Genomic DNA, 14,437 nt, shown 5'->3' on the forward strand with positions numbered 1-14,437 from the left:
ATTGACTACTGTAATGCCCTGCTCTCTGGTCTTCCCAAAAAGAGTATTGCACCTCTACAACTTCTACAGAACTCAGCTGCTCGTGTGCTGACGAAGACCAGAGGGCGGGCCCACATAACACCGGTTTTAGAATCACTGCATTGGCTCCCCGTGTGTTTCAGGATCGATTTAAAGGTTCTCTTACTGGTTTTAAATGTCTTAATGGTCTTGGGCCTTCTTGTCTTTCAGATTTGCTTTTACCTTATGAACCCTCGCGGCCCCTGAGGTCTTCCAGTACTGGCCTCCTGACTGTACCTAAAGTCAGGACACATACTCACGGAGAGGCAGCTTTCCAGTGGTATGGTCCTCGTCTGTGGAACAGCCTGCTGGAGGAGCTTAAAAACATTAACAATGTTAATGTTTTTAAGAGCAGGATCAAGACCCAGCTTTTTAATTTAGCTTTTACTTAATATTTATTCATTTTATTCTTATTTATTCTATTCCCCTAGCCTATTTATTTTTCTATGTTAACCCATTTTTATTTATTCTATGCTTTTATTCTATTTATATTATTTTTAGGTTGTTTCTCCAGTGTTTCCTCCGAGGGGGCTTTCTGCACCGGGGGCTTTCATCGGCTGTGGCTGCTGCGGCTGCTGCGGCTCTGTCCTGCTGGTTCTTCAGTCTGGTTGGGTGGCTCCTCTGCCTCTCACTTGGCCGTGTGCCCTGGGTCGGTGTCCTGGCGGTCGTGGCCTGTGGCTTTTAACCCTGAAAAGCACTTTGTGCTGCATTTTTGTTTGAAAAGTGTTTTATAAATAAAGACTGATTGATTGATTGATTGATTGATGTTTCACACATTTATATTGTACATCATGACCATGTTATAACTAAAACACATTCAGCTGCAGGCCAGGTTGTCTTTGGTAGGTATGTTGCAATAGTAACTTACCAGCCCAGATGTGCCCATGCTGTTGGGCAATCATTTGCTTAGTATTAGTTCTCTGGAAAAATCTCCTTTTCTGGCTGTGTTTGGTCATTGGTGCTGCAGATATGTTGTCAGGTTAGTGCTTGCGCTTTGTCACAACAGAAGTCACCTAAAAGAAAGACACCATTAGGATCATCCAAGGCAGTGTCTAAGTTTTATAACCAAAAAAAGGTTCTCGTTGGATGGAAGGGAAGGGCTTAGAAAAGCCTTCTCTGCCTCCGATTCCTCCATCTCTCCTTCAGGATGCGGTACTTGTTTCACAGTGCGGTTCAAATGTAAACGGCGACCGTATATGCCAGCTTTTAACCAAATCAGCAAATGTTGAAGCTTCAAGAAGCGCCTAATTTTGAGTGAAGAAATGAAATCTGATGCATAGACTGACCGTGTTGATTTTAAATGTTTGTGATCAGATGACTCAGACAGATCAAAATAACTTGAAGGCAACATTAAAAGCTGTATTGAAGGCATTCTGATAAATTAATATCTTTGTCAAATTATCTGCTTGACAGGGTTAAAAAAAATAGGCAGATTTACCTTTTTAGTGGTGCGTCCTGTCATTAAATGTCTTAAAAGGGCAGTTTGTCTTTGTAGGTGTTGACAAAGTCATCTAGTCTGTCAGCCTCCTTCCTTTAAAGCAAATAGCTTTTAATTCCCACTGACTCCTTTTCATTATTTTCTGGGTTCTGTTGGCAAAACAGACATTTCAGTTGCTTAACCCCTTATCAAGCGGGGTCATTTTGGCAAAAACGCCTGTAATATGACCTCTCCAAATTAGAATTACTGCTGTTATTGAACCCTCTGGATTGTAAGTACAGGCTTGGGCTCTTTGTAAAGGTAACACTTTCTAGTTTCACCCACAGCAATCAGAATCACTGTAAGTATTACTAATAAAAAGTTATACACTTTAAAACACACAGAAAAAATATTTTTTTGTCCTCGCCTAACCTGTACGGACAGAATGAGACCAATCTTGATGGAAAATATTGATGTTTGACCTATCAAAAGTCAACATTTAAACTTTCTGCTTTTCTGTAAAAAAGGCTTTAGTGTTAGAGGGCCCTGTCATTATGTTTTTATAATAATGACTTTTCTCTGTCATTCTAGACATGTCCCAGCCACGAGCAGATGGCCTTAGATAGCCTTTTGTCTGCATTTATTTTCTATTATTTTTATCACTAGCTGAGGTTTGCTGGTGGATCAGCTGTAAAATCTGGTCATAATATACCAGATGGATCAAGTTCAGATGGATCAGGTTCAGATGGATCAAGTTCAGATATCTAACGAGTGTTGACATTAAACGAGAAGACGTCTTCACTAAACCATTGGTGCTGTGCAAATGTTGGATTGGCAGGTTCACTTTTAGGAACCATGAATATGATGCTGGGAAATTATGAACAGGATCTGAAATCCATCAGAGCAGGACCTTCTCTAACCAGGTGATTGACAGGTAACAGAAAGGATTTCCATGCAGGGGCGGGTCTAGAAAAGTTCTGATGAGGGGGCCAGACCGGGGCACTGACCAGGAAAACGTGGGTACAAATTATATATATTTTTTAAGGCCTAGATTTTAATAAATAATCAGCTGATTATTACAACTTAAGCAGCCATCAGATGTAATATATGTAAAAACAAACAGAACATGTAGAAGTGTATTACTGCTGCATCACTGCTCACTTATTAACCTTTATTAATTTATTTAGCAAAGCTTCAGTAAAATTACATCAAAATTGTAGCATATGTGCTTTAATGCCTGCTGAACAAGATAACAGTGAATTTTCTTGATAATGTGTTCTGTTTTAGAAGTCAGCTGCACACGACTGAATGTAACCCTGAAGATTGGAACATAGTTACTGTGGTGAAAGAACGGTGATGGGGTGAAACTTTTACCAAAGGAAACATGGAGCAAATCCAGTCATGTCCTTATCAATCTTTCTTTGTGGCTGCAGTAATATGAACATTATAGTTTCCGAGGTTAACTTAAATGCACCTCTACTGCGTAAGAAGTTGAATAGAAGCACATGCAACTTCCAGGCAGGGAGGTTGCAGCAGTGTCAGTTGGAAGTGGGGATGGCGTGACCGCAGTACCAGCTGGGGGTGTATGAGGGTTGCTACCACTGATAAAATAATGTCACAGTCGACTCGACTCATGCTATCTTCACCTGTTGTGTCTCAACCTCGGCTCTCTGATCTTTTCCACGCTTGGGAACGGGCCCCACCCGTAATGGCCAAGTTCCACCAGGTCTGTGTGTGTTGTTTGCCGGCTGCGTTTTGGCTGCACTCTGGTTTGGTTTTGAGCAAAGGCAGTCCAGAGAGCTGGATCCGCCCAATCACAAAATCACAGGAGACTTGGAGAAACTTTCTCCACCTCCAGGATAAACGTGTCATCATCCATGATGAAAAAATTGCTGAGACCCCCTGACTGATTGACCTCTAACCTGATGTCACCAGTGATAATGTTTACATAGTTCAGTGATCGCAAATCTGTACAGGGCTTTTATTTTGAAAATTACCAGAAGCTTTTATACTGCCACCGTGTCTGATTTGCTGTCTGGTCCCATCTGAACTACTGAGCTGGATGTGTTCTGAAAGCATGCTCTGTCAGAAATACACCAAGGTGTATGCTGCAACGATGCGCTTCAGAGATGCTTCTAAGACGTGCTGAGGTTCGCCTGATATGTAAGGTCACGATACGCACACGGAATAGGGCATGTGGAACACGGTGCACATGGAACGGTGCACATGGAATGGCCCACATGGAATGTGGTGCACATGGAACAGCCCACACGGCACACGGCACACACAGAACAGCCCACACGGAACAGCGCACACGGAATGACCCAAGTGGAACGCGGTGCACATGGAATGCAGTGCACATGGACCCTCTGGGAATTGGTGGTGTGTGTGGAGCTCAGCTCCAGCTCCAAGAGCAACCAGAGACTTCCGCGTGATAAACTATGCTACAACATGCAAGAGCACCAACAAAATGCCTACTGTTAGAACATACCAGTTCAGAACACAGTTCCAGATGCTGTCCCTGTTGGACGTACCACCTCCTCTTTAACAGTGAAATGGTGTTCATCATAGCTAGAAGCAGCACATGTGGACACAAAACACGGGACACAGAGACTTCCCTGAGGCTGTTACCTCACCTGCAAACAGCACAACTACTGTGCAAAATTTTAACCTAACGCCACGAATGTGCCTCTGAGGAAGGAACTGTTATAAAATTCTTGTTAGCTGCTGCCGTGTGTCACTGGGCGAGAACCCTAATATAGCAGCTACGAGTCCGAGGGGGGAGCACTGAAAGAACACGATGCTTCAACGTTGACCATCATAAATACCCAATTAGAATTTGTTTGCAGAACATAGCTAGTGGTGAGGCATTGAAGTCAGACTATGGCCGGTGCAGACTGGTATTAGTCTTAGTGGTGTAATTCATTGACTCGCCAGGTCTCATTCTGATCTTAATCATCCGCCACTTTGCTTTTCAGGTCCTCGGTCTGCTCAGGTGATGTTCACCTTCTTCTGTTAATACATAACTGCAACCTGCTCAACTGTGATAAAATTCTATATCATAATTATTAGTCCCTTATCAGGTCCAGACAAAATTTCCAGCACTATTTGTACTTCGCATTAATATTGGCACCACGCCAGTGGTTGTGATAAGTTTTAAGACATCCAATTACTCACATTCTTAATTTATGTTGAGACATTTAAATTTGCATCTCACTGAACTGGCTTACAACCATACATGGCTCATAACTCACAAAATTAAGATTAAAATGTCAAAACTCATCAATTAAAATTTACAAGTTATGATTATAACTGTTATTATAACTCAGTTATGACTAATTGAGGGTCATGTTTTTTACAGTGTAAGGTCCAGTTCCTCTGGTCTTTTTTAAACCTCAGTCTTTGTTTCTCACTAGGGTGAGATGTGCATGACTCCAGGCCTGCCTGTAGGAGCCGGTTTCCAGCTGTTCTTGCTCTAAACTTCACCCCACTAGCAGTTTTCCACTGATGCTAATTTAAGAATAAATAACTGTGTCTTTTTCCACAGCGGTGTGTGTGTGTGTGTATATATATATAGATAAATATATATATATATATATATATATATATATATATATATATATATATATATATATATATAGATAGATAGATAGATAGATAGATAGACAGATAGATAGATAGATAGATAGATAGTGAAGTTTTAAAATATTCTTTGTTGGTTTTAAAAGATTTGTTCACCACCTGTAAATCAGAAGGAAGAGTGTTCAAAAATCCACATTTTTAAAAGAAGGCAAAAATACCAGAGTTTGAGTAGAATTGACAATTCTTTGTTAAGCCAGTAATAAGAAAACAATACATATCTTCTCGAGAAGGAGGCCTGTTAGCTTAGCTTCTGATCACTAATACACGAAGTGTCGGGACCCTTCGGTTCAGCCAAAAGACCCGCCTAACAAAATTATCCTCCTTATTTATAGTGATACAAAGCATTGTGGCTATGTGCGTGCATGTGGTGAGCATTCATGTGAATGTGTATTTTGCAAGGTGGTCCATCCTTCTTCCGGGAATTTGATTCCTCCAGGTCCTTCGTCTGAGATGCGTCAGAGCTGAAAGGAAAAAGATACTATGCTCTGCTTCACTATCTTTTTCTGCCTTTCTACTGACTCCCTTGTACTTTTTCTCACAATATTCACACAAAGGCTATTCTTTTAATGATTTCTGAGTTACTGGGAAATTCCGTTCTGCTAGGAGTGAATAGATAAGCAAAGAGATACAAAAATATTTACGATTTACTCCCTAGTGGCCATCTAGAACATTGTCAAGGCCGCTAATTGTCAGCTGTTTTCTCAGTATTGAACTCAGTAACCTTATATGAGTTTATGTGAATACACTATCTGTAACCTGCAAAGCAATGATGATAATTAAGCTGTAGTTCTATTAAAAGCAAAGCCTAATGCACGTTACTAAAATCTAAGGATAAAATGTAAATGAATAAATGAATAAGAATGCTTAAATGAGTAAATGAATAATAAATGAGTAAATGAATCAAAATGCTTATAAAATATTTGCAACAATAGATAGATAGATAGATAGATAGATAGATAGATAGATAGATAGATAGATAGATAGATAGATAGATAGATAGATAGATAGATAGATAGATAGATAGATAGATAGATAGATAGATAGATATATTAGTGCTGGGTAAAGAATAAAACTTTAAATTGCGATTAATCAAATGAAAAGTTGTGAATAATTGTGATTAATCATATTGCTATTATGAAGAAAATACAGTAAATTCTGGTTTACAACACTAAATCAAAAGTGAAATACAGATAAAATAACAAATGCAGGTTTTAGCAATTTTCCAGTTTTCTTTTTCATGGAATAATTGCTTTAATTTAAGAGTCATAATCGAATCAAATCATGAGGTGCCTGCAGAGTCACACCCCTACTTGCCACCTCTTTAGCTCCGCCCGATAGAGAATTTCAGATACTTGCATTTTGCTATAAAACCAAGCGAAGTTAATAACGTCAGTGTCACGTACGTGTCCAACACCTCCTAGAGTTGTTTAATTATAAACAGCAAAATAAATAAATAAATGTACATTATTTTTGCATGTTCGATTTTTTTGTATGATGTGGACACGATTCCCGCTGCTGTGCACATTCCCACGTATCTCCTCGACTTCCTGCTTTACATACCCTGTTCATGGAACTGCTGAGAATGCAGCTCCACACGCTTTGATCAAAGAAGGAATCTATGTTTTAAATCAATGCAGTGAGGTTAAGTATCGACATCAGGCAACCATCAGAGATGTCTGCAGTGAAGCATGTCAGACATCAGAAGCCACATCAGACAGAAAACTCTGCAAGTGGTGGCTTTTGTTGTGGTTCAGTTCTGGTAATGCTGCATTGGAGATGTAGGATAGAGAGGGGAGTCTCCAAAAGATTCTACATATTCATCCATTTTTCATATCATGTCAAAATATGTGTGCAACCATTTATTTATCAGTGTTTATACCTAGTCACATCAAGTTTACTTGAATAGCACATTTCACACACCAATGTTCTTAAAAACGTATATGAGACCATGCAATCAGACTATGAAGCATGTTGACTCTGCCAAGCCGTCGTCATTTTTTCTGTGCCAGTGATTGTAGGCATTACTTTTGAGTTAGAAGCTTTAATGGCAAAATGATCCCCGTCTCCCCAGAGTAAAGAATTCTTTTAAAAATTCCTGAATCCAGACGATGATCCAGATCACTCCCTAAATCTAATCACCTGTTCCTTTATTCCCTTTCTTGGATTTCCTGAAAATCTGTTGCTATCACACAGACATATGTTGCTGAATACATGACCTCCACCTTGAAGAAAGATTTAATCCATCGAGGTCTGTCCAGAACAGCAGTTTGTATAAATGTCTCAGTATATATTAAACTAAACTGCAAATGTAGGACATGTAAGTGTTCTTCTGTAAACACATAAACTATAAAAGCAGTTTTTAACACTTAATATGTAACACTAGTTTCCATAAACCCAGCAATAAAAATGTTTAATTAGGACCCAGAACAGATCCACTTTTAACGATAGTGTCACAGACAGTGGACGGGCACCAGAACTGGACCAGACTGGTTTAAATAAAGGCCTGGAACAAGATTCCTGAATCAAAAGAAAGAAAAACACAAAGAGCTTTCATTTATAGAAGCAATTCATGCATATTAAAATAAAACAAGTCTTCACACATAAAATTATATAAAGATATTAAAAAAGAAATTAAAATTTAAAAACACCCACCTCATTATAATCTCTTTCACACACGTGCACACATACAATGCACATGCACTTTACAATATTAAGTGTATTGAGTGTAAACTGAATTTTACCTGGGTCAGCCTCAGATTTCCATACCAGTGAATGCAGCATGTACATCAGCGCCATGTTCTAGATCAAATGCAGCATCTTCTCACCGACTGTCTACACGGGTGAAAATATTTATCTGTCCAGACTGTTTATATGATGAAGAGGATGGAAAAGTTGTAAAAGCAGTAGATGTGGCAACCAGAACGCTGAAGAAAACCTGGAAAAACTTGTGATTTGACTCAAATGAAGACTTTGTCCTTATCAATGAAAAATTAAAACCAATTCAGGATCATCCTCAGCAAACATTGATAATTTAATCTGTGCGGTGAGGGTTTGTCATGTTTTGTGAAGCTTGATATAAGCTGATGTGATGCTGAATGGAAAATGTTTGCATAATAAATGAGGAGAGTAGGAAATAAAGTGCACAGCAATCAACCTTCCTGTTTGGCAAAAGCTAAATGTTTGGATATTTGTGTGGTTTTAGGACATAAATGAACATCCTGGCACAACAACCTCTCACAGCACAACTGGAGAGGGGCCCATGCAAATGAATGCAATCAGAGACAAAGTGTGATAAATGTGCTGTCAGCAGAGATAGTGTGGTGCCACATCATACTCCCCGTTGCAGCACCAGAGAGCCAAATACAATCTCAGCAGCCCTCACAGGCAGCATCACGCATTATCTAAAGAGTGCATGAAATGCTGCAGTGCTGCAGCTCCCTGATAAATTCTATTTTATTTAGGTTTTGCCTGAGTTTTTTTATGGCTAGATCTCTCTGGCCTGCAAAGATTGTATTTCTCTGGTTACTCTGCTGTAGCATTAACTTTTACAGCCAGGAAATCACAGAACACAAAAGGCTACGCCAGGCTCCGCAATTACCGTTGAAATAGTCTGTCACCTGTTGTGAATAGGCTCTGACGGCAGACAATAACATGCCTACCGCTCAAGTGTTGCAATGTGCTATTAATTTTCATGCCAAATCAATCCCACTTAAACCTGCATAATGTTCAATTCTCAGTCTGAGTCAGAGCCAGTCTGAAGGAGAAGCCATTGCACACAAACGTCAGGAGTTGCTGCTTAATCCTTTATGTCTCCTTAACTTGCTGGGTGTAAGATCTGTTTTATACCTGCAGAGCCCTCACATCAGATCAGCTCAACGCTGTGGAATAGCACTAATCTCTACCAGCTTAAAATGAGCAGCTCATTTCATTTATTGGTCCTGATTGTTGTTTCAGTCCTGCTGCTGTAAAGCCAGAGCAGACTTAGGTGGCTTAAAGGTTATGCTCCTACCTTATGAATACGTTGCACACTAAATAGACAAAGAAGGTAAACCCTCATTCAAACCACAGGTATTAGCACAACATCTCATCCTCACCAGGTTGTAATAAGGTAAATACATCCTCAGATCAGCAACATAAAACAAAAAATTAAGTAGAGGCAGTGTGTAAAAATCTGAGTGGAATCCCATGATCAGAGTTACTGTACTCCATCACACTTACATGAGCAACCTTTACAGAAAAAAGTACCTCTAACAGTAGTTTTTAGGGCTGGGTGGATCAATCCAAATATATCAATACTATCAATACCAAAGCTAGTATTGATATTGTTCAATACCAGCGTGATGGGATCAATATTTTTCTTGCAGAGGGCTTTGGGGACAAGAGACAAAGAATGTGAATGAGAGCCGACCAATAGTAGGTAACAACAATTGTTTAATAACATTTTTTTTGTCAAAAGTCTTTGTACTGTGTTTCATTATGATCATGATCAATAATTAAAAGGTTAGATTGTGATTAAATGATTGTGAAATTTCAAACAAAATGTATTGGCATCGTATCGGTATTGTATCGGTATCTGGATACTTGTCCTAAATTTATTTGGTATGGGACCAATACTAAAATTTGCAGTAGGGCCCAACTCTAGTAGATTTAATGTTTAATGCTGCAGCTTTTGCTGCACTAACCCTTACTGCACAGATATGCTTCATTTTTACCAGCAATGCAGCCAATTTCACCAATCAGACGCAGCCAAGCAGTCACATGACCACATACAAACCATGTCAGAACAGCGGCACAAACATCCAGCAGCAGTGTCGCCAAGTCTGCACATGCAGCAACTTTGGGTTGATTTTTCTGTGAAATCTGCTGAAACTTACCAACATTTTAACTACAAAAGGTTCAAGACTAGGAATATATGTGTATTTCTAAATTATTACGGCTGCTTAAATATAAACACCTAATAATGGTGACATAAATCAAATTAAGGCCCAATCCCATTTCTTTTTTTACCCATTGAATGAATGAATGAATAACTTTATTGTCATTGTACATTATACAACGAAATTGAGTGCAGTCCTCCTCGGTGCATGTATAAATAAATAAATAAATAAATAAATAAACAAGCTCAAATAAAAACAAATAAATAAATCACTGAGGTAAAAGTGCAAAGTTAAAAACACACACACACATCCATACATCCAACTAATTCATTCATGGCTCCCTAATATTGCACAAAAAAATTGAATATTGCATTAAAAAAAGCACTCAAGTTATGGCAGCATTTAAAACTACAATAGCTCTTGGATGAAAACTGTTCTTTAGTCTATTTGTCCTTGCTTTAATTGTCCTGTATCTTCTGCCCAAAGGCAGCAGTGCCAAGAGAGAGTATCTGGGGTGGGATGAGTCCCGTAAAATGTTTTCTGCTTTTTTGAGGCAGCAGGAACTGTATAGTTCTTCCAGAGATGGGAGAGGGCGGCCAATGATCTTCTGTGCCGTGGTGGTCACCCTCTGGAGCGCTTTCCTGTCCGCCGCTGTGCAGCTGGAAAACCAGGCGCAGACACAGTATGTTAAAACGCTCTCAGTGGAGCAGCGGTAGAAGGACACCAGCAGTTTCTCACCCAGTACCTATACCACTTGCTTTCCCCTATCCCCTGCTCCTTAAAACAAAGTGGTAAGGGGGCAGCGTTGAAAACAATCCCCTAGGAAATGAGATACCCCTACTTTACCATTATACATCATCAGAAGTCATTATGGGTTGCTACGTCAGATGAAACAACAGGTTTCTATGACAACCAATTGGCAACAAACAGATTTTACCAAACAAAGATGCCGAATCGTTTCAGTTGCCTGGGCTGTGGGAATATTTTTGCGTTTGTCTTCAATAAGAACAACAAAGACAAAAGGAGACATTATGTTATGTTGTGATGAGACACACTTGCAGGTCAGATCAGGTTTATTTATAAAGCACATTTTCAACAGGTCATTCTGCCCAAAGCGCTTTACAAACTACAACACATCTAAAACATAAAAAAAAATTAAGTAAATAATAACAGAACAATATAATAAAGCAATACTATAATGCAATGAAAACTATTTAAAAAATTATAAACAACTGACACAAAAACCATAACAGGTAAAAAAAAATGTTTAGGTCATCTTGTTATAAAAGCCAATTGTTAAAATTGCATCTTTAAGGAGGTTTTAAAATATTCCAGTGACTATGCAGCTCTAACACTTAGAGGGAGGTTGTTCCAGAGTCTGGTACCTGCCACAGAAAAGCTTGGTCCCCTGCTGTCCGTCCATTTAAATCTCTGCTTGTTCAGTTATATTCATTTATACAAGTAGTGACCAATATTGTTATAACATTGTTAATATCCTTAACAAAACATTCTATACTAATACCTTCTTGGCTGGAGATGGAGTACAAGGAAAGACATAATATTAGAATATTTCCAGTCCTTCTGAGTCTCATCAGCTGACCCACTTGGTATCCCGCAGTGCTTTCCATCTCCCCTTGCAGGCACCAACTAAAACAAAGAGGAGATTCATATTAACAGCAGCATTTGACATCTAACTTATATTTTTACTCCTATCACAGGTACGTGGCCTCTGGGGACTCTCTGATTAGCCTAGCAGCTAGGGTGCTCCTCTGTTGCAAACTCTGTCCACATGGTGTGTGCTGCCATTGAAAAAATAATGATGGAAAGGTTCTTACCCGTTCCAGCAGAAGACATGTGGAAGGAGGTGGCCAAAGGCTTCTGGGAGAAGTGGAACTTTCCAAACAGTTTGGGAGCTATTGATGGTAATACGTGACGATACAAGCACCTCCACTGTCTGGGAGTCAGTCTTTTAATTACAAGAAGACTTTTTTAAGAGTGCTCTTGGCACTAGTGGATGCTGACTGCATGTTCCTGGTGATTCAGGTGGGAGAATTTGGGAGAACCAGTATATGTATGCTGGATCTTATTTGCGGCAAGGTATGGCCGATGCAACACTTCATGTGACACACAGTACGTCTCTACTTGGTGCTGCTCACATGGGTGACGTCCTATATGCCACTAAAGACCTACCTCATGAAACCTTACCCCAGACAGAACCTCAATCACCAAAAGAAAGTCTTCAATTAAAGGGTCATATCTAGGAGAATTTTATTACCTTTCTCAATTCTCCTGACGGCAGGGTGTGGCAGGATGGTGAGTTCATGAGCAAAAAGGTTAGTGTGTAATAACACATTGTAAATTTTCAATTATGCTTTCAGTTAGAAGTAAAATTGCAAACAATTGTAATGATTGATAATTCTCACATAATTCTTTCACTTGTCCTTTCACCTGTGGAAAGACCTTGTTGGAAAAATATTTAAATATCCTAATATTACAAATGGGTTTCATACAAAGATAAAACATCATAAAGAAATTTAATCTGTTTAAAATACAGCTTTCATACACTGCAGCTTTTCAGTGTGTTTGTGAAGTATCACCTCCTTGTGGAAAGAGGTGGTGGCTCTCTGTAGGGCTGTTAATCCTCTGTGCATTATAACATAACAAAAGTCAGTGACTGCAAGTTGCAAGCACTTCCACAGTACTGTAACTTCAACCAGCAAAAGCTAATACTTTCTCAAGGTCAATGTGTGTAATGCAAGTTCACTGTACGTCTAACACTGCTTTCAATAAATATCACTGGCTCTTTGCAGATGGCTTACTTGACTGAACGGGTAGTAAGCTTGTGGAAGAAGAACATATTTATTTTAAACTGCTGATATTTCAGTCCACACCTTCTTCTTGTGATTCTCATCTTCCATGATTAAGCTCTTGTCATCCATGATGTAAAACAAAAGGAAACTTGGCAACTCCCCCCCCCCCGATGAAGACGATGCCGGATTATCCATTGTTACGGGGAGATTTTGGAGAAGTGACAGGACGAAGATGTTGCTGGATTAGCCATCATTAGCAGGGATCTCAGAGAAGAGATGGGACAAAGATGATGCTGGATTAGCCTTCGTTAGGGAAGATCACAGTGAGAAAACCTGCCAAAGTTTAGTAGTGGAGCTTTACCTCCTAATCCAAATCATGTATGATGACATGTTTTTCCCTTTTTGGACAAAGACTTTTCTTTCCAACAAGGATGTTTCGTTTGCTTAAGTTTCCTTTTTGTTGTTGTTTATAAAATCTACAATACTGAGAGAAAACCAGAGATGCAAAGAACTTCCTTTCATTTGGGTCAAAAGGTTTGATTCCTTATATTCAGTTTTGACATAAGTGATTGTTCTCAGCACCAGATTTTACAGTGGTTACCTCTTTGAATCATTCATGTGGTCCTCAGTTAAGACTTTTTCTTGAAAATCTGTCCTATAACGCAGCTTTGAAGGGATATTCTTCTATGTAATCCTTGTTAGGTCTGTGGACCATTTCAAGCCAGAAATCTCTACACAGCCTGATCCCCTAAATTATTTTCCCCATCACTTCCTTTGAGTTTTTCTTTTTCCCCAGTAGTTGCTGAACATTGATGCCTTAATTCTTCCAGTCAGAAGCAGAAATCAGTGATGTGGGGTACCCACTACCACTCTCTCACTTATGAATGGAATTATGTAAATCACTGCACAATTTGTCGCCATTCTTACCTTCACAATGCAGAGCAATTTACTGCAATCACCATGCAGTTGGCCGAGGATTGTCACACAGACCGAGATCTTCTGGTTTGGAGAAAGTGGCTGCATTTTCAGGGAAATATGTAACTGGTTCGACCAGTAGAAGCTCTGACTTGACTGATAATGCACGTCAGTGAAGGCAGCAGGGGCGGGGTCAAATCTTTGTCTTAGTTTGTTAATCTTTCCCCCGCAAAGGGTTCAGAGACAAGGCTTAGAGTGAGCCATGACTAGGCCTTAATCTGTACCAGTTTAACTGGCACATTTAAGTAGTTTTCCTTTTCCTGGTTCAAAGTTTTTTTAGTTAGTCTGAGGCTATAGAGTCCTGGATTAAGCTAAGTAAACATGGTGATTATAAAAACCCAGAATGGAGGCAAAAACATCATGTAACCTACTAGTATGAAAATCTGAGAACAAAAGAATGGTGCAGAAACTGTACGGTGTGACTCCAGGTTTGGTTCTGGAACAGCTGGAAATTTCTTGTGAAAACAACAGAGATGAAAATGTGACCAGAACAACTTCAGGTTAGTTAATAATGTCTGTTCCACAAAATACTTCCATTGGAGTTTACATGACTTTATAGACTTTTGTGAAACCCTGAAACTGGTTTTAAAAATTAATATAAGGCAGAAATCTGAAGAGAGAGGTTTGGTACTGGTGGAGGACCACCATGGACCACCGTG

Source organism: Melanotaenia boesemani, chromosome 17 (genome assembly GCF_017639745.1).
Source record: "Melanotaenia boesemani isolate fMelBoe1 chromosome 17, fMelBoe1.pri, whole genome shotgun sequence".
Classification (NCBI taxonomy): Eukaryota; Metazoa; Chordata; class Actinopteri; order Atheriniformes; family Melanotaeniidae; genus Melanotaenia; species Melanotaenia boesemani.